Source organism: Cavia porcellus, unplaced genomic scaffold (assembly GCF_034190915.1).
Source record: "Cavia porcellus strain 051 isolate PalLab524CR breed Dunkin Hartley unplaced genomic scaffold, mCavPor4.1 scaffold_5, whole genome shotgun sequence".
Taxonomy (NCBI): domain Eukaryota; kingdom Metazoa; phylum Chordata; class Mammalia; order Rodentia; family Caviidae; genus Cavia; species Cavia porcellus.
The window spans coordinates 50,258,739-50,282,392 of NW_026947488.1; positions in this window are offsets into that span (position 1 = coordinate 50,258,739).

Here is a 23,654-nt window from a genome sequence, read left to right on the forward strand (position 1 = left end):
AGCTTTTTAAGGAACCCAGTACTGTCAAATAATCTTTTAGGTAAGGAACTATGGCAGATTATGGTTTTTAAAGATGGTTGCAATAATATCTCCTTCCCCCGCTACACTCCCACAGTATGAAATTGATACTCCTGTCATTGATAAATAGGATGTACAGTCCTCTCCCCAGAATTTGGAAGACTTGTTGCAAAAACAGAGTGCTACTCTGTGACTCCCAAGAGCTAACTCATAAATGTTGATGGTTTCTTCCTGGCTCCTGTAAGTGCTTGTTCTTGGAAAGTAGCCACTATGCCATGAAGAAGACCGGTGGAGAAACAGGCTTCCAGCCAGCTGGACTCCCAGCTGACTGGCAGCACCAGCCTGGCGGGGGTGGGAGTGAGCCAGCTTGCAAGCAGATCCTTCAGCCAGTCAGGCTGCCCCAGCTGATGTCAAACGGAGTACATACCAGCTGTCTCTGCTGGGCTCTGCCCAAATTGCAGGTTTGAAGCAAGAAGATGACTGCTGCTGTCTTCTGTCCCTGAAGCACTGGAGTAGCTCATCACACAGTGATAGCTAGATACTGGCTACAGGGGAGGTATGTCTCTCGTCTAATCTGCTACAACCTCCTACATGGTCTCCACTTGTGAGTTGTCTAGGAGAGTGCCACGCAAGATTCATGGAAAAGACTTGGCTTAAACCGGAAGCCCCATCCTAATGTGATTTGGAGCCAATAGGGACTCACACAGCTGCCATGCATGACCTGAGCTTTGTTGCTCCTGCCTCCACAGCTGTGTGACACATGGGGCCTGTGTTAAACAGCAGTGCTATGTGGCAGGAAGCTGCAGCGACAGCGTTGGGGCTTCTCTGTTGCTTTGCCAGATCTCACCAGGGAAAGGAACTGATGGCCTCCACCGCAGTAGTCCCTGGGTAGGCAGACGCCTCGGAAGCCCCAGGCCTTTAAGCAGAGGCGGCCTCTGTTTGGTCTGAAATACAAGCAGAAACTCTATGTACCTTGTACGTGGGATGGTCAAGTCTAATACCAACGGAGCCATTAGGATCGCATGCCTGTTTACTTCCGTCAAATGGAGATGGCAAGAAAGGGGCTTCTCACCTGAGGACACGTGGCTTCCTGGCTCAAGAGTTCTGCTGCCACTTGCTAACCTGATGCTGGAGGGTACAGGCCAGAGCAGGATGCCGGTGCTTTTTGTTTTTCCGAGATGAGTCAGGAGCAAGGGAGGAGGGTACTGGGTAGGAATTAGCTCAGCAAGGCATCCCCCAGGGCTGGATAGTGGGGGCGTGGGATTTGACGAGGTTCCTGGATCCATCGTCAGGTGTTTCAACCCTGAGGTGCTGCAGTGTTTTCCTCTTTCCCTGCCCCACCCCAAACCAGCTATGTCTCCCTCTGAGGTGTCTGATTCCTTATCACAGATGAGCAAGAAGAGGTGAGGTGAGTCAGAACCATCTTTATCATCATTCCTGCATCTTAGAGACCGGCTCTCCTACAGCTCCTGCCGGGATCAAATTTCCTCAGCCAAACTCTTGGGGAGACTTGATTATGGTTCCACTGAGCAACCCTACTGCCCGAGGGTTTGGAAGGCTTTCCTCAGGATGGATCAAGTTCTTTTTTTCTTGCAGCTTTCCTCCTATTTGTCTCCACTCTGCTCCTTTGCTGTCCCCAAATACCTCTTCTTTCGTGCTCATTGGTGGATTTTCAGAGACATAATCTAGTATATTGAGCTACCACCACCCACCCCAACTCTGTAACTGCCCCACAACCCAGAGTGTCACTGTTGGGGTCTCTGTGTGATTGTTTCTGGAGCTACTCCTTAGATGACCTGAGACATTCATGCCCATCAGCCTCACACAACCTGCCGTTTGTGGGATGGTGGTTAGGGCTGGGGATTCTGCAGGAGAAAAGGGACTATTCCAGTGATTACAGCTTAATTCTGTCACAAGGTCTGGCCCTCTGGAGTTAGCAAGACCTGTGGGCACAGAGAAGGTAACCCAACACGAGGATACCTGGGATGAGTTCCCAGGTTCAGTGTCAAAAAAGTTCAATGTCACCTTCCTATGTGCTCAGCTCAGATTCTGCTGCTTGAGATTAAGTCTTCGGTGTCAGATCTGTGCTCAAAGATGCTGTTGTAGTTGTTTGTTTTCATGTCTCTCTTCTCCCCTGGGCTGAAAGTTCCATGCAGATGAGGCCTGGAATTGTCATCCCTGGGTGGGTAGAGCCTGATTCAGGGCCCAGACACAGCAGATACTCAGATGAATGAATGAATGTTCCTTCCTGTCCTTTGGCTGGGGCATGGCAAGGAAGCGGACGCTCAGCAACATCCTGGGTGAGGCCCTACCCATCAGCTGCCCACACTCACCCACCACGTAATCCTTTCCTCTTAAACTGTCACATCCCTGGGCTGGCCTGTCTTCCTAATTTCTTTCTGTCACAAAGCCCTGGGCCGGGAGGAGGGCCATGTGTGGCTATTAAGGGCCTGCTCTGACTTCTGGTGGGACCTAGCATAAAATTCTCCCTGTCTCTGTTACTCAGTTGTCCCATCTGTGAAATGACCCAGAAGAACCCTTATGGTTTGGAAAATCTGGGTTTTGCCAAAACAAGTGCCTTTGATACTTCCATTTGGGTACTCTCTCCAGAGGGTGCTGATGTGGGGACTGTCACACAGTCCTTCGTAGGTACAGGGAGGGGCTGAGAGAGACCCTGTCTGATCTGGGACCCCTCTAGTTGTGAGTGAACGTAAGGCCAGAGGAAAGAATGGGTGACTGATGTGTTGTCAGCCTCGGACCTGCTCCTGGGGAATATGCAGGGTGAACTCCCAACTTTGGGTTCAAGGCCCACACTGCAGGTGAGGCCGTGTCCACCAGGCTCAGGGAGAGAAGCTGCAGTAAGACCATTTCTTCCACCATCCATCACCCCAAGCCTCCTGGCCCTGCCAGTTTTGCCAGCCTTCTTCCCCTCTTTCTCTCACTGGCTTCTTTTCATCTTAATTTCCACTCAACATGGCCACCCAGTTTAAGGATACACTGAAATTTCAACATGAGCTTTGGCATTTGTTGGCTCTGTGACCTGGGACAACTGAGGAAACCTGTCTAAAACTCAGTCTTCTGATCAAAATCAGATGATTATAGTTGCTTGCTGTTTGGGTTGTGATAAGTTAAAGACATAATTCAAGGCAGTCAGGACAGTGCCTGGTACCCAGTGGATGCATTCTTAGCTATATTATTACCATGATCTCTGCTGCACAAGACTTCTCGGCTGCCAGCCCAGTGTGCTGCCGAGGACTACTATGTGGAATCATCTGTTGCTTGCTGAGCAGCCCTGGTAAGTGACTGGGCCTCTCTGAGGTTCAGATTTTCTTCCCTGAAAAGAGGCAATAATATCTTCCTCATAGGTCTTTGAGGAAGATTAAGTGAGCCAGTGGTTATAAATGGGGTCATGAGAGAATGCACCACATAAACCAGGAAATTCTGAGTATGCAAGGAGAACTGTTCACAAATACGCCAGGACGACAGGCTCCCCGGTGTATGAGGTCTTTTGCACAGTGCTGGGCCCATGGTCATGACAAACCACCGGGTGGGGATTCTGTGCTGTCACCTCCTTTCCCCAAATCTCCCCATCACTCTGGCCCTCCCTCCCGAGGCCCTACACACAGTATTTCCCCTTCTTCACTGTTTGCTTAAGTCACTGCATGGCCACAACAGCTCTAGAGCAAGTTGCAGCTCCTCCTATTCAATCCACCCTATTGCCCTGGAGAAACTGAGGCTCACAATCGGTAGGACTGTCCTGTTGGCACGAGTGAGTGTCAGCACATTTCCCCTGCTCCAGAACCACAGAGTCAACAGACATGCTGCTGTCACCCTGACTTTGGGCCTATTCCTCTCCCTGTCACCCTCACCCCGCCTCTCCAGCTCACTTGCTCACCAGCCTCAGTTCTCAGCCGAAGGCAGAGTACCACTCAGAGGGAGGGGGCTGTGGCAGAAGTGCCTGCCCCACTCACTCTCCACCATCATCCCCTCCTTGCTCCAGCTCAACATAGCCCTTCCGCCTCCTGCCCTTGGCTGCTGCCAAGGAACTGAAGAACACGGTACCACCCTCCCAATTCTCAGTCCCCACCTGGGCATCACACCCAAAATACTGAGCCCAGGAAGCTTGCTGAGACCAGCAACATCTCCCAGACCCTGGACTCTATAATTGGTTTTTAATGGGCCCTATTATGACTCCTTCCTAATATGCATCATGGGTGCCTGAGCCCCATAGCTAAGTGATTAATTGGGGAGTTGCCTGGAGCCTTCTTGGGGCTATTGCCCAATCTTCCTTTACTTCTTGGTCCTGTTGAAGCTGTTGGCTTCTCTCTTATGGGTAGGCAGTGGCCCATGAATCCCAAACAGTGTCCTACATGGAGCCAATTCATACAGAGTATTTCACTCAATAGTAGAGCTCTGGAGCTGAAAGATTACTATAATTCAGTAATGGCCAAAGAATCTTATCTCATTTGTTGTTGCTGATCAAATAGTAGGGATAACTGAATAACTTTGGAAATTCTGGGACTCCATCCAGGCTCTGTAGAGTAGAGCTCTGGGTTCAACTTGTGATGTCTGCCATGAACAGAGGAGGGAAAAGGAGAAGTCAGGGATGACAGATACCCTTTCCACCAGCGTCTTGCACCTGCTTTATTCATGAACAGAATACACCACAGACACAGATGCTGCTCTGAGAAGCAGATCCTTGAAAGAAACCAGGAAACCCACAAAACTGAGGGAACTGAATTCAAAGCAACAAATATTTTATATGCTAGGCATGGTGGGTCTGACCTTAACATTTTATAAATGGAGAAACAAGTTCAGAGACAGAAGTAGCCACCATGGCAGACATACCTGACATGGGGACTCCTACCTCAGACTTTGTCTTTCCTTAGCAATTAAACTTGGTACTGCTAAATTTAGGATTGAGCCTTCACTAATGTCCATGGAAGAGGGACCCTTCAGGTGAGTCCTGAAAATCAGATCCTGGTGGAAACCAAGCCAGACCCCTCTACCTCAAGACTGGGTTAGGAGGTCTGGGATTCTTGAGGGAAACAGGGAAACCATCATCCATGGAAACTAACCCAGGAGTCAGGTTGGAGGGAGTTTGTTGCCACTGTACTGGGGTAATGGGGACAGTTTTTGAGTCTACTATTCACAAGACCCCACATGAGATGCATGGCAGAGGACAGCACACTGGGGATGCTCCCGGCAGGCCTGTGAGAGGTTGTATTATAACTCCCAACTCCCGTATTATAGATAGAAAACAGAAGCACCAAGGGCAAAATCTCCTCTGAAGGTCAACCGCAGACAAAGTTGCTTTTGCTCTCAAGTGTTCGGGTCAGGAATTAAGAGAGTACACCGCCCCTCTGTCTTCTTTCTCCTTCCCATCCAGAAGCAATCTCCAACCATGCCCAGAAATGTCTCCGGGTCTGTGTCCTCTGTGAGGGGAGAGAGGCTCTGGGCCTGCCTATACCTTCTTGCCCCTGCCTCCGCCAGTTTATTGAGGCCTGAGGGGAAGCTGGGTTGAGAACCCAGCCTCAGCCATGGACTCGGGGAGTCCATCTTTGACCCCGATTTTCTGATAGCTTTTGGCCTGACCAGCTCTAGAACCTAGCAAAGATCCAAGTTTCATCCCGCAGATGCCCTGCGAACTCTCTCTGGGCCCTCATGCCCAGGGACCCCTCACCTGCCCGCTCACCTGCCATATGACAGCTCGACAGAATCCTTGCTCCTGCACGGTGCGGTGTGGCCTTCAGCACAGTGTGTCAGAGTAGCCAGCCAGAGCCGCATTAACGAGGCAACCTCGGGAGGCTGCTGGACAGGGAAGTCAGAATTCACCCAGGAGGCGTGGCCCTCCTCACCTGGCACTGGCACTGGCACCGAGGAAACACATAATCACCCGTAATTGTCTTGCTCCGTAGGTACCTAGAAAGTACCTGGTGGGAGTGGCTCCTGCTGAGAGGCCTTGGAACATGGGCTTGGGAACTAACTGTGGGAGAAACTGAGGCTGGGAGTGGTCATCAGGCGGATGAGAAGCAGAGTGGGGAAGGACAGGGAGAGGGAGAGAACTGAGGTTTCCTGTTGGCCATTCTTACCCCTCACACCAACCTCAGGTGAGAAGGGGATACTCAGAACAACAGAGGCACTGGTGACAGCTGTAGAGCAAGATCAGAGCCCGGGAGTTGCAGCATTTGGTCCAGAGCTGTCTCTTCCCCTGGATGAGTCCTGGGAGTCCCAAACTCCTCTCACTGCACCCCCTGGCAGGCTGGGCCTCGATACAGGAGTCCAACTGCAGAAGGGTCTCCTTCGACCAGTGCCGAAGCCCTGCCTCTTTCCCTCTGTGATCTGGGGGTCCTGAGCCTTAATAAAGTGGACAGCATCTCCTTAAGGGGTAAGAAAGATAACTCATGGGACAGAGCCTGGATGCTAGGGGGCCTAACTCACCTGTCCCACCCTAGTGGGCACTGCACACTCTCAGGCATCCCTACCGCACTCTCAGTCACTGGGAACTGGGCCAGGTCCCACAGCACTTTCACCCCCTCAGTACATATAGACACTCCCACCTGGACCTGTGGGCTTCAAGGTGGGGCAGTGGTGATGTCACACTGTTTGGCCTCTGAGGAATGTGGGCCCTGGAAACTGGGAGAAGAACCTCCAGGGTCTTCTGCCCTTTGGACATCTTGCAGGCCCTCCTATCCCAACTTCCCTGCTGGGGAAGCAGCCACTTGGACTCTGAGGAAGTAAACCAGAAGAAGAGGAGAACCAGTGCTTTGATTTCAAAGCAAGGCTAATCTGCCCTGACTTTGTGGGCTGGTTCCAGCCTGGAGCTCAGGGATGTGGCAGCCAAGTGTGTCTGTGACCTTGGACAACTCCCCTTTCCCCGCTCTGAACCCCAGGGTCTCCATCTGTAAACCAAAGGGATGGGATTTTTCTGGCTCAAAGTCTAAAATTCCGGGCACAATTACTCAGCTGTTGAAGGCTTCTGAAGTCTTCTGTGTAGTTAAATAGAAGAAAATTCATTTTAATGGAAGCTGGTGGGGAAGTTTCTGTTTGCTGGGGAAACACTTTGATGAGTGACCTGGGGCTCTCAGAGGTTGGGTGTGGGCTGAGCCAGGGATGAAGGAGGAGAGGGAGGGGTATAATCCATAAGACAGGATCAAGGAGAGGCAAGCAGATGGCTGTGTGCCAGTGCCATGTGACCATTCCCTCACAGCACCCAAACAATCAGGAAAGTATATAAAAACCCCAAAGTGCTTGATGTGGTTTGATTTCTTATAGAAAGTGGCAAAGAGGTTGAGTTCTGCTTGATGCAAAGTAATCATTTAATAGGGTATTTGCAGGCCCGAGTTGCCTTATAATTACGGGCACCTGGCCCAGCCCGGGGATGCGCCTTCACTGATTCCTTGTAGGCTGCTGTCTGGTGGTGGGTAGATCCGGGCCCTAGGGAAGCTGCATTTCTGCCTGTGCAGGCTCAGGCTCCTCCCCACTAATGACAGTTTTATTTTAGGGTGTTTGTATGTTTCATCTTGGATTTGCCAGGACAAGGTCTCCCCAAAGGTCGGGGCATTCAAGATCACTGCCCACAGTGGCCCCAAAGATTCACACTCAGATTTAAGGGCAGCAGAGCCCTGGGCTCTGTGATCTCTAGGTCAAACTGGCCATGTGATCTTCAGTAGATCATTTGCCTTGCATGGGCATTGGCACCCTCATCTGTGAAATAAAATATAAACTTTATAGTTTCCATGTTTTCTGACTCTAAATGACCAGACAAGAGAGGGCAGATAGGAGCCAAATACTGGGGGCTACTCAGAATACCGCAGTGTAAACGCATGGACTGAAGCCCAGTGTCTAGTGGGTGTGCTATAAATTAAAATCTTTGTGATGCCTATGGAGTAATCAAATGCTTTTAAAGTTAATTGTTCTTGTGACTATAAAGATAATACTCATGTAGAAAACTCAAAGCAATACAGAGAAGCAAGAAATCATAATACCCATTCCATCATTTATAAATAAATCCAACTCTAATAGAAACTGCTCTGTAACCTGCCTCTTTTGCTTAAGTCAAATACTGTGCTCTCTTTTCAAATCACAGATTCTGGGTATGGATTGTCACAATTAGTGTCAACCGTGTGTGAATTCACATGATTTAGTTAACCCTTCTCAAATCAATGGAAATTTAGGTTGTTTCCAAATTTCTGCCCTTCTAAAGAAATGTAATAATGTCTTGTATTTTCGTGTATTTCTTTAATAGAGCAATTTCTAAGAAATAAAATCATTAAGGCAAATCTGTTCTTCAAGGTAGCAATTTCATGTAGAAATTTGTCTGACTGATGGATTCACTTATATTCAGGACTTATGCACAAGGAGCTTATTATTACAATACTGATTGTAACAGAAAGGATGAAAACACTCATGTGCTCATCAGTAGGTTAAATAACAATTGTCATGGTTTATGTTGGTGGCCCCAGGCCTCATGCATTTGCATTGTGCATTTGTGATTGGTTCATTGTCTAGCGCTTGGATTGGGGGTGTGAGTGCTACACTTGGCCAAGGGGTAGAGCCAGGATGTGATGTAATGCCAGGAAGAAGGCTTGTCTCTCTCTTGCCGGTTTCTGCCTTGCTGTTTGCAATTGCCATGAACAGCGGCCCTGCAATGCCAGCCTGCTTTGGAGCCAACTGAGTATGGACTGAAACCTCCAAACACTGTAAGAAATAAACCTTTCCTTTCCCAACTTTGGTCATCAGGTATTTTGTCCCATCGACTAGTAAAAAGTAACTAAGACAACAATATATCCACACAATAAAGTAGCAGTTTAGCTATTTAAAAAAGGAGACAGATTTGTACAGAGACAGAATCCTGAAATAGGGGAGAAACTTGGTTTTTCACCTCTCAGGAATATTTTACTGTGGGTTTATACCGACTTGTCAAAAATGTTTCAAAAAGTAATATATGTAAATATATTTTTAGAAAATATGTCGCATATTTTCTAAATTGCCCTATATGGACACACACAATTTTGAAAGCATCACTTTTCTTGTAGCACTCCTGGTGCTCTGCCTACAATGTCAAGGTCAAATCCTCTGTCATGGCTTTTGATGCCCTTTGCAACACAAGCACAATTTCCCCACGTCCTGCTTCTCTGAGTGAATACTCTGCCTCCCACAGGCTCAGCAGCCTCCCACTAACCCACCCCACTGTGGGAAGACTGAATAAATTACATCTAGAAATAAGGTGCTCATATCCTAAGTGCTCAGATGGGAGATCACAGCCAAGAGTTGGACTCAAGAATCTGGAGTTTAGATGAGTGCCCAGCACATAGTAGGTGCTTAATGTACAAATAATGTTTACAGAGATTAAATATTTGGTTAAGATCTTGGCTCTGGAGTTGAGTGGCTAGAGTCAAATTCCAGCCCCACTATTTAGTTCCCTATTGGAAAATAATTCAGATGCTGTAGGTCTCCATTTCTTTTCTTTCTTTTTTTTTTTTTTTTTAATCTTTTTCCTTTTTATTGGTACCAGGGATCGAACCCATGACTGCCTGCTTACAAGGCAGGCGCTTATGCCGCTGAGCTAAATCTCCAGCCCCAGGTCTCGATTTCTTTATGTGTAAAATGGAGCACAAAAGTAAGGTTGTTGTGAAAATAAAATGTACAGTACAATGCATGGCATGTAGCCAATGAGTAGTGGTTGTTATTACTTTCTTTTGTTCTCTGTGTTATTTGTTTTTTCTACATCAGTTTGTGTCATCTTTAATGTCAGAGGTGGAAAATTCAACCCCTAAGCTTTTCACATGTTTCCTTCATTCATGACCCCACCTTGTCTCAGGCTAGTTCTCTGGCTGAAAAGACTTGCTCTTTCCTGATCTGCAAACTATGGTCCAGCTGTGCTCCCTGCAGGAAGCCTGGCCCTGCTGCCACAGGCTGTGGGGTCTCCCTCACCCTGAGGAGCTCCATAGGGTCTGTCTGTCCATGTGCCTCAGTCAGCAAAGCCATTTCTTCTCATTCAGTCTCACTGACTGCGGGTGCTGAGAAGGCATCAGACCTACCCCTACCCTCCAGCGCTGAACTCTAGGTCCAACGGGGAAGAAGTTGTGCTAAAGTGCCTTGTCCTTTAGGGAAGTGTAGAATCGGGGGTCTCTGAGTGGGCAGCAGAGGGTGGAAGAGGGGCTCCTCCAGTGGAGGCTTGCGTTGGCCTCTCTTCTTGGAGCACTGAGGGTTTCTTTACATGCTTAAGACCGCAGCAAAGTGTGGACACCAAATTCATTTTTAAAAAATAGTTTAAAATAAATAAATCTAATCACCTTGGGAAAAATAAGAATTTTTTTGAGTTTATTTTATTATTATTATTTTAAAGAGGATAAAACCAAGGAAAAGAAAACTGAATAAAACCAATCAACAAATCAGTGTAAGTGATACAGAATTTCAAAACAATACAAAATCATCAGTGGTTACCATAATGCCTCTTGATGTCTTCAACAATCAAACAGTAAAAATCAAACAGAACATAACACAATAGAACCAATAAAAAAACAATGAATACAATAAAAGACTTCAAAGCAAGACAATAATAAATCCACAGTGGCTACCATAATATAATCTTGCTATCTTTGATAGAGCTGCTCATGCCATTGGGTATAACAAACTCAAACAAAACAACAGAAGAAAACTCAACCCAACAAAACAATGAAAATGATACTGGCTTTCAAAATAAGATATTAGGGAATTAACAATGGCTACCACCTTCAGAAGTATGCTCCCCCCACCAAATGCCATACTGTGTACCTTTATCCTCCCAATAGATGATCAGACCACCAGCCCTAGACCTGTAAGGTCACTGAAGCACCAAAACACCACAAACATCCAATTGCATTTCACCTCAATAGTCTGTATTTCTCTGGCTCAGCTGATGCTTATGAGGGAGGTGGGATTTAGCTCTTCTTGTCTGCCAGTCCACACGTGGGACGGCCTGCGGTCTGGCTGATCGCCAGTAGCCCGTGCATGGCTCTGGTTCACAGAGAGGGCTTGTTTCTTGGTGAATCCGAGTTTACTCAATTTTAAATTTATTATGTTAGTTACATGGATATGGTAGACCCCATGATTTTTCCAGAGCTCAGAACTCTTGTCTAGCCCTGCGTCCTGGTGTTGGACGCAATGCTGTGAGTCCATGAGTGTGTAGCCAGCAATCACTTGGGAAGAAGTGGTGAGAAGGGGCGCTGGGCAGAAACGCAGACTCTTGGGCTCTGCCTCAGACTCCCTGCTACACTTTGGATCTTAAATGTGCTCAAAGGCCATGTGTCAATGGCTTGGTCCCCAGCCTGGTTTCATTGAGAACCATTTAACTTTAAGAAGTGGGGCGTAGTGGTGGGATCCTCAGGTCATTGGGGGTTTCCCCTTGAAGAAGATTGTGAGGCCCTAGCCCTTCCTCCATAGTTGTTTCATATCCTGGCATGAGATGAGTGGTTTTGCAGTGTCACGTGCTCCTGCTATGATGTGCTGCCTCACTTCAGGCCCACAGGAATGAGGCCCATCTGTCACGGATTAAAACCTCCAAAATTATGAGCCATAAACCTTTTTTCCTTGTGTATTTATTATCTCAGGTATTTGTTATAGTAACAGAAAACTGACTAACACAAGCCTCCAGCCAGAGACTACATTTGAACAGTTCCTCAAATGACTCACGTGCACATTAAAATTCTAGGAAGTATCTGCAGCAGTTGTCCTCAAGGGTAGTCCCAGGGTCCCTGAGGCTGTCTGGGGAGCTGTGTAACATTATTAAGGCATTTTGTTTGCTTGCCCATTTCACTCTCATTTTTTCATGGTAATTCAGTGAAATTTTCCAGAGGCCACATGATAAGAAATTACAAAAATTTGAATGCAGAAGCCCTGTGAGAATCCAACTGTTCTCTCTTGAGGCTTCCACTTAAAAATTGCAAGACCAAAACCAAAACCCCAAACCTAAAACAACAAAGGACATGAAACAATGCTACTCTTATTTTTTTAGGGGGAGGATGTTGTTCTTCTTTCATAAGTATTTTTTATTTGTGTTGTTTCTCATTTGTGCAATGAGTTTACTATTTTTTAAGTGATTTGATGAATAAATCTTTTGTAAGTTTCTTAGTGCTAATTCCAAATTAGCTTTCACACAAACAAGGGCTTTTTGGGATTTTCAGTAATTTTAATAGTATGTTGCCAGGGGTATAGCTCAGCAGCACAGCATCTGTCTGGCAAGCGCAAGGTCCTGAGTTTGATCCCCAGTTAAAAAACAAACAAACAAACAAATAACAACAATGTAATTGTCTAAGAACTTCTGCCTCAGAGTATTCTTCCTACCTGGAGTTCAATTTATGTCTCTTAAGAGAGGTGCAGACTGACCCAAACAACACAGGGGCCTGAGGCTAAGATGAGGCCATGCATTGGAAAAGTCTAAGGCAGCTATGCTCGGCTGGGGTGCTCCAGCCCTTCAGTAGCCAAAGGCTGGTGCTGCCTATGGGTGGATTCCAAGGTCTGAGCACCTAGAAGACATGGGACTCCAGTCAGGAGTCACCAACATCATGGGGGATGCACCTCCACAAGGCAGTGGGTCAGAAGAACTAGTCAGGGCTGGATCCACACCGGCTGGTCGGCAAGGTGTCTCTTCTTCTCTTCGGGTCTCTGTTAACTGAGCTGTCAAATTAAGATGATTTTGCTTCCTCTCACCCCGGGCCAAGTCACTGGACAACTAATAAAAGGCTGTTAAAGCTCTACCTCACTTCTGTATCACTTCATCCATGACTTAGGTAGCCAAAGGCTGGACTCTTGAAGGGAGGTCCTCCACTAGCCAGGAGGCAAGACCCCATCGTGCCATTCTCAGAAGACATTTTTCTTGCCCACTGTGTGTGAGCCACAAGCTGTGGGTCCAGTCAGGAGGACTGAGATGGCCTCCCTGCCCCCAGTTTCTCAGTATCATCTGTCCATCCATCAAATACCTTGGGATCTACAAGCTGCTGGGAAGCTACAAAGAGTTCAGTACATACTAGTTTCATTTTGGATGCTCAAGAGTCTCTGTCCTTATGATCCCCTCATTCATAGATTCAATCATCTTTAATTAGTCACTCCTTCCAAAATTCATTAGCAAAGACTTCCTCACACCTATTAAGGGTTGCATCACGGTGGGGCCTACTGAGATGGAAGTGGCTATTGCGCTTTTTTCTGTCAATACTTAGATGCCCTTTGATTCATATGGGCTCACTCATTCCTTTATGGTTTCTTGAAATATTTTCAGCTATATATCTTGTTAATTACCTCGTCACCCTGCAACTCTCCACCCACAGACCTTCCAGTGGCTTAGTAATGTGTGAATAGGGACAGAGGACCAATTTCAGTGGGCTGCCATCCTGAACCAACTGCCTCATAAAAGTTTTTGGTTTCTGTCTTTTGGCTCTCTTTAGACAATATTGTGTTTAACTCTGGGTTCTGTCTACAAAGGTCTAGTAAACTCTTTAAACTTCTGTCAACAGTGGAGAGTCAGGCTTTAACTGTCAAGGTTAAACTATAGCTGTGGCCAGGGATCTCTAGTTGTACCATGTAAGGGATGCTGTTTTCCCCAAGGGGCGAGGGAAGCCATCTGTAAGGGTGAGAAGCTGAAGGAGGCCAAGGGAGAAGCCGGTGACATTCCTGCCTGACCTTACCTCTCTGGAGCAGGTTTCCAATGGTGAGAGCCAGTTGTAACTACATAGAGTCCAGGAACAGCCAAAAGTAAGAAGGCCCTTACCAATTAATCTGCAGCAGGAAAAGATTAGTGGTTGCCGTGTCGGAAAGAGGATGAATGAAATTTCTGGTGCGACAGTTTATTCTCTATCTTGATTGGGGTGTTGGTTGCATAAGTATTTGTTAAAATTCAGCAAACATATAGTTAAGATTTGTATATTTCATTGCATGTAAATTTAACAGCCAAGAAAAAAACCTGTAAAAATAATTTGACCTTTAGTTAATAATAGGCTTATTATTTTAAAACTATCATTGTTTACTTTTTTCTTTGAAATAAAATTTTAAAAAGCTATTAATAGAGAAAAAAGTAATAAACATGCTAAAATATTTAGAAGGAAGTGTATTTGTACCAATGTCTACAGTTTACTTTGAAATGCATCAAAAAAAAGAAAAAGAAAGAAAGAAAGAAAGAAAGAAATTTGGGTGACTGGATGGTTGGGTAGATGGATGGATGGATGATAAAATATAATAAAATTTTAATGGTGGAATCTTAGGTGATGGGTATATTGGTGTTTACTATTAAATCTTTTAACTTTGCTCTGTATTGAAAATTTTTCATAAAATGAGAAAAAGACTTTTTGCCCCATTTGGTGTCATCTTATCTGGCTCTTTTGAATGTCCTTGTTGTATGTTGTGAGTTTGCGGCCTGAACATTCATCCCTTCCCTCCAAAATTAGAACACAGAAATCTCATAGCCCAGCTTCCCTGCAGGTAGGACCCTGGCCTGCGACCTGCTCTCATCTGTCAGCCCAGGCAGGAAGGACTCCAGCTCAGAAGCCTGCAGTCTGATGACGCTGACTCCCCACACCCCAGTGTTTGTTGGCTCGGGTGGAGACAGAGACCAGCTTTTACACGATTATGGCTTCCCAGCCACCTAGAGGAGCGGGACTGGCAAGACAGGGACAGCAGCATCAGCAGCAGCTGCTGTTTCCTCTCTGGGCCAGTTCCGGTTTCTGTGAGCACCCGGGAAGCTGAGTGCTCCTGCTGACTCTACCATTCCTCCTCATCTTTTAAGAAACTCATACAGGCTTTGCTGGCCCAGTTACCACTTTGTTCAACATTCTGTACTTCATCGCGTCAATCGCCAACCATTTTAGAAAGCTTACTCTGGGCAAGTCATTGCGGAAGAGCAAGTAGTGAGACACGCTCCGATTGCCAAGTGGTTACTTTATTACGAGTCTGTCCATCATCATTAACTCACAAAATGTTTATTAATATATGCCATGGGGATATACAAATAAATATGACAGGGTCTCTAGCTCCAAAGGAATGCAATGTCTCAAAAAAGAAAAGCAAACACACATAATAAATAGGACAACATAGGGTAAAAATTAGTGATTTCTGTGAAATGCATAAACAGACAGTTATGTTAGCTTAGAGCTGGGAGAGGACGTTTCCAGCAGTTTCCAATAGTTTCCTAGGAAACAGAATAAAAGTAATTTAATTCTGTTTGGAGAAGGATGTTCTTCCTGTGACTCCTAAGTGCTTTTTTATTATACCTCAAGTGGAATCAGTTGGAAAAAAAATATTCTTACAATCTAATTCTCAATATTTCCTGCCCCCAAAGAATCCTTCAGATTCTGAAGATAGATGAAAAAAGAACAAGAAGATGAAACAATTAGGTGTGTCTTCCGGCTGTGCTGTGTTCCAGCCAGCACAACCCAGGTCATGTTCAGCCCACTCATTCCATAAAGTCAGACAGGAATGCTGCCCACCGAAACACAAACGTGCTTTACTAAGAGCTCTGAGGCCAGAGAGATGAGGGGAATAAGGTACAGATTCTGCAGTAGGCACCTGCAACCATTTCCTAGAACCTCACCAAAATGGCAGGACAATTCTAGTGTTCTATAACATGGTAGGGTAGCATTAACAATTTATTTATTGTCTATTTCAAAAGAGCTAAAGGGAGATGACTTTGAGTGATAAATGTTTGATGGGACAGACATGCTGATTACCCTGATTTGATCATTGCATAATATCACCGCACTGCACCCTATTCATACTGTAGGTACATTATGTACCAATTTAAAATAAAAAGTATCAATGCAAAAGATTTAAGTGCACAAAGATGGCAGAATCAGAGAGCAGATAATAGCAGCAAAACCCTAACAGCTGAAAAACAGAAAGACTGGCAAATAATTTAGCAACTCTGAAAGGATCATTTCAAACGTGGCAATGGAGAAACTGAGGCAGTGATGAAAACAAATCCAATTATTCATGACAGAATCTCCTCAAAGGCTCTGGAATTTGAAGGATGCCTCCCTAAATGGAGGCTGTGGGGAGAGACACACAATAGCAATAAAATAAAAAGTACTGGTTGGAAGTTTGTTTATGAAATTATCAATCCTGGGTACCTTCGCCACTCTGAGCTGAATGATTTCTCCTGGTCCTGAACCAACAAGTCTGATGCTTTGGTCTTTGAGGGAGTCAAGCAGTGGGTTTCTGACTGAAGCAGAGCAGGTTGGTTAAGGGCTGGGGTGGTGCCGAGTACAGAGTATGAGGGGCCATTTGTACACTGGATGCTGAGATGCCAGCCCACGTATCCCACCCATGATGCTGGCAGCCAGGAATAAACAGCTTGTAGGCCTCTGACCAGCTCAACAAGAAAGACCTCAAACTACTGCCACACAGCCTCAGAGCAGTCACCCTACAAGGACAGCTTTGGTCTACAAGTTCTCTCTTAGGAATTCTAATCAGTTTTGTAGTCCAGATCCTTAAATATATATCAACAAGAAATGCTGGAGATCTGAATAAAATTTTTAAAGTGAAGCACAAAGGAAGAAATCAATAAATCAAAATGTGAAGCCGGGAGGAAATAGCCTACATATGAGGAGGAAATGGGGAAATGCACTATGCTATTTTCAGAACTCTGAAAAGACATTCTATCCACAAAACAAGAAGAGCAGGGCATGGTAAAGAAACATCCAAACAAAGCAAAACAGAAAAGAAAAGAAAAAGAAGTTCCAAATATGAGAGCAGGAATAAAAATCTCAATATAAAGACAATTGAATAAGGTTAAAGACATTTCTCAGCAAGTAGTATGGAAAAAAAAGAGGTATGAAAAAGACACTTAGGAAGCCTGTGCACAGGTCCAATATTTGAGCAGCCGGAGTTTTTTATTTAGGTTGGTAAACAACTTCTGATAATAGGGGGAAAAAACTACAAGAATTTCAGAAATTTTATGATTAAGAATTGTTTTAGCTACAATAACAAAACATCTATATTTTAAAAAATATTTACTAAATTAAAGAGCATATTCTACATGTTCTGCACAAGACCAAGACGACAGTTTACTAAAAATCTGGGAAAGCCCCCTCCCGGGCTGTTTTCAGGCCCTCCCTGTGAAGGCTTTTTTGTGAGACATTAAAGACATGTGCTTCTATAACAATGCAGATTTTCAAAATGGTGGCTCCCATAACAGCACAAAATAAAAAAACTTATAGAAAGTCATTAAACAATCACGGGCATACTTGGTTATATTCGCAAGTAAAGATCAGTGTTTAAGCAAATCTGATGTATACTGGTACGAATACAAAGGTGTAAACACAAAGTGTGCGAGCAAAGAGCCGATGCTGGAAATGAGTGAAGGAACAAACTGTTCTCAGTTCCTGCAATTGTGGTTCTGTGTGACACTAAAAATAGAATAGCATCATACTCGATATTTTGGCACCTACTCTTTCTAAATTTCTTACGTATCATAAAGATTCTGGCATGGGAATAGCCTTAAAGCCATAACTAAATGCTGCATAATTTCAGGGAAGTCAGTTGACACAAATGATAAGCATGTTTTAAATGCTGAATGGTAAGAATGTTGTGGTATTTGTCCAAATGCTTTGATCATAACCCAAACAGAGACTGCAGTCTGTCAGGCTTGGGTATAACCTAACCGCTTTTCAACGCTCCTACAGAAGCTTCATTAGATGCCTTCTTCAAGCCGACCCATCTATGACAAATCAGGTCCTGCCTCGAGCTCCATGTCCAAGGCAGTAACATCGGTCACCTGGCTTTACTGCATGCGACAGTTGTTCCTGTGGCCGCTGCAGTCTCTGAAGTGCAGCTGCATTTATTTCTCCACATATGAAAGTAGCTTGCTGTTAAAAGCTCCGTGCCACTTCTGTCTTCTTCGGTGTACTCCGTGTGAATGTCTCAGTGCTTTGAGTGGTGTAGGGATTACTGGAAAATGAGAAGAGATGAACCCTCTGACAAGAAGCAACAAGCCTTCCATCCAGTCGTACTCAGGTAACAGGAAGTGGCTAAGGTTTACCCCGTGCAGGTCAGAGCTCTTGTAAAATGCGCCACAATTTCAATTCACCACTCCTGTGTCCAGGTGAGCCGCTCTTTGGGAGCTTCTGGATGTAGCAAGGAATCTCTGCAGTTCACTCGTCTGCCCTGAGGTCGTGCTGTGCCTGGCAGTAATCTGCACTGCCCTTCAGAGACTCCATAAATGTGTGACGAAGAGCGCCGCAAAACTAAGTGAGGACTACATCTACTCATTGAAGGTGGTGGCCTAGGCAGATAGCTTGGCGGTGGTGACCCAGGGGGCGGCAGTGCGGGCGTGGGGAGGGTACCAAGGGACCATGCACCCAGCAGCTCAGCAGAGTGCCTGGCCACAGTAGGAGTTTTAGAAGGAATGAGAGACAGAGATAATGTAAGAGAGAATAAGAAGACAAACAGGAGAAAACTATAAATAAATTTTTTTAAATGTTCAGAAACAAAAAATATAGTTTTTTATTTTTTTATTATTTATTTATGCATTTATTTTTGAGATGGGGTTTGCCTGTGTTGTCCAGGCTGTTCTCAAACTCCTGGGCTTGAGCAGTTCTCCTGCCTCAGCCTCCTGTTTGCTGAACCGTGGCTGGCTCTGACTTTTCCAACAGAAAAGGCTCACTCAGTGCCACACAGAGTGGATGGTGATGAAAATGGAGGCTCGCCACCCCTTGTGAAAGCACAGACTACTTGAGGTGAAGAGAGGATCCCCCAGGCTTCCTGAGGAATACACCTGATAAACCTCACGTAAAAGACAGGGGGTTTGGTTTCCTCAGCAGTGACACTAGAATGTAGAAATTTGGAGGGGAAATAATTTTCATTTTAGATTCACTGCCAAACTCTAAGCCAAATGTGAAAGCAAAATAAAGATTTTTTTAAACATGACTGTATCAAAGACTCATCTCCCGGGCTCCTTCTTGAGAGTTGTAGCAGGGTCCCCTGCCACACAGAAGAAGGGGAGCTGGGTGAGCAGGAAATAAGAGACCCAGAGAGGGAGATTGGCAGAGTCCAGTGATTCCGGGATCCCAAAGGGAAAACTCAGGATGCCAGCTGGAACCTGGGCAAAGGCCGGTCAGTGCGCAGCAGGTCAGATGCCTCTGAGGGACGCTTGTGGAGGGTATTAACTCTGACAGAACACTTGGCGTGTCTAGAAGTCTTGCCAGGCTGGTTTACCACCTGGTCGGTGCTTGGTGTTGACGTAGTAGGAAGGATGTACAAAACTAGGCCAGTGGAGAGCGGAGGCTTTGAATCATTTATTCCAGGGAAATAACATGTTGTTCAGGAAAGGAAGAGGAAAAACCGTTAAAGTACGGAGGTCAACTGTATGTGGACCTAAAAGTGGGAGTACTAATTAGTTATTTAACCAGATTAGGATATAACTCCTGGGCAGGCGGAGCTGGGAGGGCTTTGGCTGCCCTTGGCGAGGGCCCCGACGGGAACCAGGAGGAGGACTAAGCTGCACTTACTGCTTTGGGAAGCTACTGAGTGCTTGCTACAGTATCTCAAATAAGGCAAGAAACAGCAGTTATATTCTTTACAATATGTTGCTTAGCGATATGAGTGTCAACTAAAAACCTATCAGATGAAACATGTATATTTTTCATCCATCCCTTGATTGATGGGCATACATGAGATAGCTCATTCTATTTGTTCAGTTAGTGCTTATATTGTTTGGTCAATTTGCATGCCTTATAATTTGAGCAATTATTTTGAAAACAATAATATGCAATATAATAACCATTGTTAATTTTCTATCATCTTATTTTGAAATTCTGTATCTTTTTATCGTTTTTTGTTATTCTCTTTAAAATAAAAAGTGTGTATTCACCTTGTAATATTGTGTAATAAATCCCCACAAATTTACAACTGACAGCATCTTTCATGAAAAATGATGGCTCCTCAAAAGTTAAATATAAAATTACTTAGAAGTTTCATACCCAGAAATTCCACTTCCAGCAACATAACAAAGATTAAATGAGCAAACGCACATACAAGGTCATGGTAAAATTATTTCCAGTAGTCGACAGGCAGAAACAATTCAGATAGTGGTAAGCATGAGGTTGTGAGTTCGATTCCAGGTACCAAAAAACAAAAAAACTTCCCCAAAATAAAAAAAAAAAACCTCATATATCCTTTAGCAGATGAATAGATTAACAAATTATTGGTTTCACATAGAGATTATTATTCAGCCATACAAAGGAATGAAAGACACATAGCGCAATGTGAATAAACATTGAAACTTTATGAGAAATGAAAAAAACAGGCAAAGTTATATATTGTATGGATCCTCCTATATAAAATGCGTAAAACCATAGAGACTAAACGATGGTGATTTCCAGAGTCTGGGGGAACGGCATGGGGGCAACTGCTCAGTGGATAGGGGTTCCCATTTGGAATGACGGAGGTGCTTTAAATAGAACAACACAAAGATGGTGGTTGTGCAACACCACGAATGTGCCAAGTACCATTGAATCGTTCACTTTAGAGTGGTTAATTTTATATCATGTGAATTTCAGCTCAATAAAAAACTATGTAATCTAATTGTATGGTACCATTCTGGGTGAGCAAGTATAGTGGTTCAGTAACTGATCTAGAGAGACTATAGGTGAAGCCACAACTTTATTTCCTTTCTTCTTCTTCTGCGTTTTGACTACTCCAGTCTTCTCTTCCATTACTCTCACTCTAAAAGTGTAGTAGTACAGTTCCCTTCATAAAACCCTTAAAAATGGAGGGAGGGACAAGGTAATTAGCATCTCTGCAGAATGTTTTGATCTCTTCAATGTGAGCTAGTCACCAAATAGGACAAGTTTACCTCTCCAGCGCTGTGGCGGGCAGTAGCTGGAAATGAAGACCTTGCGTACGTGAGTTCTAAATTTTGTTTCTGAAAACAAAACCAAACCAAAACGCTGCTTACCTACTACTTCACAAGATTCAGGCTCCATTTAATTGGATTCTGCGCTGAGGGCACTGTGAGGTGGAAACCCAGATGCCAGGCAGGGCAGCTGTGGCCTGGGGTTAGAGGCCTTCTCCAGGCTCACTTAGATTGCTGGTAAAACCGGAAGCTTGTAGGCCTGAGGCCCTTGCTGCCTTGCTAGCTGCCACTAGACCCTGCTCTCAGCTCCTGGAAGCCAAACACAGTTTCCTCAAGTGACCTCTGTAGGAACATGGGTGCTTGCTGTCGTCCAGGGCAACTGAAGCAGATCTCTCTTCCCCTTCAGGGAACAGGCAAGGAAAATTCTTTGTTTTCAAAGGGTTCACCTGGTTATGACCTCATTTGTAATTCATGCTTATGTGTGTGTGTTTAGTTTCATGCAAATTTTTATCATACATGGTTTTGTGTATCTACCACCTCGGCCATTGCGCAGACTGACTGATCACTGGAAGAATCCCTGAGTTGTTCCTTTGTAACTGCGTTTGTCTCCTTTCCTCACACCCAGGCCCGTCTCTGGCAACTGGAAACTAATGTGCTGCTCTTTATCTCTACATTTTTTGGAATTTAAAGAATGTTATATACAATACGCAATATATTAACCATTGTTAATCTCCTGTTATTTTTTTGAAATTCTGTACCATTGTTTTTATTCTTTTTTCATTAAAAATGCTATGTAAATAGAGACACATAATCTTTGACACAGAATTTAAAGCAGAATTCCCAGGAGGCTCTTCCAAGTGTTGTGTGATTCAGCAGTGCCTCAGATCATTTGTATACTGTAACTAAACACCTGAGGTTTGTGTCATTTATAAATAATAGAAATGTATTTATCATGGTTATGGAGGCTGTAAATCTAAGAATAAGGCACCAGCAGGACTGATGTTTGGTGAGAGCTGCTTCTACTTCCAAGATGCTGTTCCCTCTACCGGGATGAATGCTGTGTCCCCAATGGCAGAAGGGGTGGATGGGCAGGAGAGAGATCCCTTCAAATGCAAGCCCAATAAAAGGGCTCTATATCTCATCCATGAGGGTTCTGCTCTCAGGGCTTAATCATTTCCTAAAGACCCGATCTCTAATGCCATCTCTTGGGATTAAATTTTAAAACATGAATTGATGATCGCACATACCTCAGTAAAAGTTGTTTCACAACAAATAGAAACCATCCCTGAAAAGGGATTGACTGTAGGTCCATTAGACAAGCACGCTAGAATAACTGTCTTAAAACTGCTCAAAGAAGTAAAGAAAAATGTGGAGAGAGCCAAGATAGCAATGTGTGAATAAAATAGAAATATCAATGAAGAAATAAAAGTCCTGAAAAGAAACCAACAAGAAATGTTGGCACTGTAAAGTACAAGAACTAAAATTAAAAATTCATTACTGAGATTCCAAAGCAGGTTGGAGCAGAATAAAGAGATGGCAGACTTGAAGACTGGACAGTAGAAATGATAACTAACTAATGATGACAAACAGAAAGAAAAGGGATGAAAAGAGTGCAGAGTCTAAGGGGCCTGTGGAGGGCCATCAAACTGAGCAACAGACACTGTGATACTTTCGGAAAAAGAAGAGGAAGAAAAAAGGAAGAGAACATTTGAAGGATTAATAACTGAAAAATTGGATGAGAAATAGGACTATAAACCTCCAAGAAATTCAACAAGCTCCAGATAGGAGTTCAGAGAAGTAAGGATCATGGTAGTTCAAGGATCTCTAGACTGAGATACTGCCAAAAGTTAAAGAAGAGAGAGAGAATCTTGGAAATAGCGAGAGACATGCAACCTCATCATGTGCAAAGATCTCAACACGAGACTGGGACTTGCATTTGGAGGAGTCACTCTCTTGCCCATCTAGGCCTTCTGCCATGTGGGGACCTAGTATCAGATTTTTCATCAAAAACTTGGAGGCCAGAAGGTAGCAGGCTGATACAGTTCAAGAGAAAGAAAAGCACCTGTCAACCATGAATGCTGTATTCAACAGAACTGTCCTGCAGGAGCAAGGGAGGAATGCAGACGTTTCCAGTTAACAAAAGCTGAAGGAGTTCATTACCAGCAGCCATGCTCTACGTGAAACCAAGTCTCACTAGACAGTGACTCCGAGCTATGTGAAGAAATAAAGGGCTCAGTAAAGCTAACTCCATGGGTTATCATATTACTGTAACAATGGATTTTCACTCTGGTTTTGTTTTCTATGCAATTTAAGACACTAATAAATTGAAAAACAATTACTAGTCTGAGAGCTAGCATTATAACTGCAGTTTGTAACCATATATTTTGTTTTCTATACATTTGATGAGACCAATGCTTTAAAAAGCATTGTTAGCTTATGTTTTGAAACACATAAGATGTAAAGTTGTGATTTAGTGACATCAACAGCAGAAAAGGTGGAGATGGGGCTGTGAAGGAGCAGAGTTTCCGTGTGTGACTGAAGCTAAGATGGCACAGTTTCACATTAGAGTGCTATCACCTTAGAATGTTAAATGTAATTCCCATGGTAACCAACAAACAAATAGCTATAGAATGATTCCATTTATATGAGGTACTTAGAGTAGTCAAATTTGCAGAGACAGAAAATAGAATGGTGATTGCTAAGGGGTGGAGGAGGAGGTGATGCAGAGCTATTGTTGAGTTAGTAGAGAGTTTTAGTTTTGCAAGATGAGAAGAATTTTGGAGACAGATGGTGGCAACGGTTGAACAACAGTATG